At 43.8% G+C, this 2663-nt stretch overlaps 1 protein-coding gene across 2 annotated transcripts in view; it reads right to left on the bottom strand.

The window, feature by feature from the left end:
- The window catches only part of OSBPL1A (oxysterol binding protein like 1A), a 199417-nt gene extending 197021 nt beyond the window's left edge, over nt 1-2396 (bottom strand). The window contains exon 1 of one of the 2 annotated variants that reach the window (XM_040354081.1): nt 2274-2396. The gene's annotated coding sequence lies outside the window, so the exon portion shown is untranslated. The remainder of the gene's footprint in view (nt 1-2273) is intronic. The other variant, XM_040354079.1, reaches the window with a different exon arrangement.
- Between the last annotated feature and the right edge of the window lie 267 nt (nt 2397-2663).

Raw genomic sequence — 2663 nt, forward strand, 5'->3', positions numbered from 1 at the left:
ACCGTGGCATGTGAACACACTCTTCTGTTGCCTTTGCTGCTTAACCACTTCAATACCAGGCACTTTCACCCCCTTCCTGCCCAGGCCAATTTCAAGCTTTCAGCGCTGTCACACATTAAATGACAACTGCGCGGTCATGCAACACTGTACCCATATGACATTTTTACAAATTTTTTTGAGACAGATAGTTTTGGTGGTATTTAATCATTACTGGGTTTTTTATTTTTTGCTAAACAAATTTAAAAAATTTCTGTCTTTTTTTTTTTTTTTTTCAAGTATTGTTTTTCTAATGCACTATACGAAAAAAAAAATCGGCCAAACCCATTTTAGAAAAACGAACAAACGGCCGTGAGCGCAAACAATAGTGCCATCATGTAATGAGCGATAAATCGTTCAGAGAACATAAATATAATAAAATAAATTGCTTCGCTTTTTTTACATATACCTAGTGCAGACAGTTCAGACGGGAAACACATTAATTAACCTTTCAATTGATCGTTGTCCTTCATTTTTTTTGGGCTTAAAAACGTCCCAACGATTATCGATTTTGTGCCCATTAACTGTCCGAAAAACAAACGAACTGTCTAAATGACCAAATTTCAGGAAATTTTCCGTATAGTGTATGGCCAGCATTAGTTTCGGTTATAACATTTTGCAAAAAATCAGTTTTACTCCTTCACTGATAGGCCGCACTGATAATCAGTGTAAATGTGTGCTGTCAGAATTTCCGGCTTTCCTCATATGTGAAAGTGCGCGAGGCAAGGAATACGGATAAGCAACAAGTCTGTTTACATGTGGCTGTAATTGGGCACGGCTGATCACATGGTACAGGCCCCCTGTGACTGTCTTTTTACTGCGATTTGTGGTCAGCTGTGTCCCAAAGACGCAGTGATCACATGGACGCCCTCTAGACCCGCTTCCTGATTGTTCGGGAGGAGAATTAGTATGACAAAAGCAAATATTCATTCCCTATCGTCACACAACTGGGTGGTCTCAGTGCTCTGTGCCCCGAGCCCACCCTTTTTTGAAGCCAATTAGAGCCTCCTGCTCTAATCGCGTGCTTCAAAATAATAAAAATAAAAATCCTCATTGGAATCTGTGTGTCCGGTGACTTGTTGGTATGGTTCCCCTATCGAGATGGTTCCTGTAAGGACTGCGCAGGCGCAATCCTTGCAGACGGAAATCTCCGAACCTTGGCCGGCATCCAGGCTCATTCCTTAACATCCCCGTGGATTGGAGGATGTTAAAAAAAGACTATTCCTCCAGCTGCAGATGCATACCTTCAGTTTTTGGGCTTGGGCTTGTGCTCCGCTGAGAACAACAGGTCCCTCCTGCTATGGGTGATGTAGAGGAGACCGCTACGATTTGTAAGTGATTTGACGCTGCTTCGATATAAACTTGTTCTTATGGCGTTGGGTTGGCCTCACATCCTCGCTTCGCTCGGACGGCTCGCTACGCTCGCTCTGCCTCCTGGCCACTTACCTCAAATTCCACGTCGCCCTGGAGGTTCAGTGATTTCGGTCGGCAAGGGTTGCGCCTGCGCAGTCCTTACAGGAACCATCTCGGTAGCCGGAACCATATTGTCAGATCACTGGCACCCTGCATGTAGATTAGGGGGCCAGGTGGGGCAGTGCTCCTAACGGACGGGCCACCACTACTTCCCTCTATGGTTTAGCTACAAATCACTGAAGAAAAGTGATTTGTAACAGAACACGCCAACCCAACGCCATAAGAACAAGTTTATCTCGGAGCAGCATCAAATCACTTATCACAAATCGTAGCGGTCTCCTCTACATCACCCATAGCAGGAGGGACCTGTTGTTCTCAGCGGAGCACAAGTACGTTGTCATCACTGCACTTGTAGTCCTTTGATAATTCCCCCAGCCCCAAAACTGAAGGTATGCATCTGCAGCTGGAGGAATAGTCTGCAGGAAGCAGAGCATTGCACCTGATCCACTGATGTTGGGTTGCAGTATTTTGCAGGTTCAATGCAAAAAATAATAAATGCACATTTTATTCATAAATAAGGGTGCATGTATTATTTTATTTTTTTGCAAAAGGCTTTGTAAGCTCATCTAAAGATCCTATACATAGAAAAAAAAAAATATATATATATATATATATATATATATATATATATATATATATATATATATATATATATAATAAAGTAAAACTAGTGATGTAGCAGGGTGTGCTCCCCTGGCTGTATGACACCTGGCTCTAGTGATGGGGAGATGTCAGTGTGATGATGACACAGGCTGATCACTTACCGGAGACTGTACTCCCCACGATAGCACTGATCACCGTTATAAACACTGAGTCCCTATGCTGTAGAGGAGATGGTAGTGTCAGTGCCCCTCCCCCTCCATACACATGGCTCTTATTATGTGCACACTTCCTGTTTATCTCCCCAATGGCAGCTCAGGGGCTTCTCCTATCTATCCGATCATTGCACACACAATGTTCCAGGGATCATGTGTCACTACAGACAGCTCTGTGCTCCCCCCTCCCTCCTGTCATCATCCAATCATGTCTGCACAGTAATAACCCCTGAATGATGTTTTGTTGTTATCAAGCCTCTTGCGAGGGGTCTGATTATATTATTGCCTTCTACTTAGTAAGCACCGCCATGGAAGCGGACTAGAACCAGCAGATCAGCC

This window comes from Rana temporaria, chromosome 5 (assembly GCF_905171775.1).
Source record: "Rana temporaria chromosome 5, aRanTem1.1, whole genome shotgun sequence".
Lineage (NCBI taxonomy): Eukaryota > Metazoa > Chordata > Amphibia > Anura > Ranidae > Rana > Rana temporaria.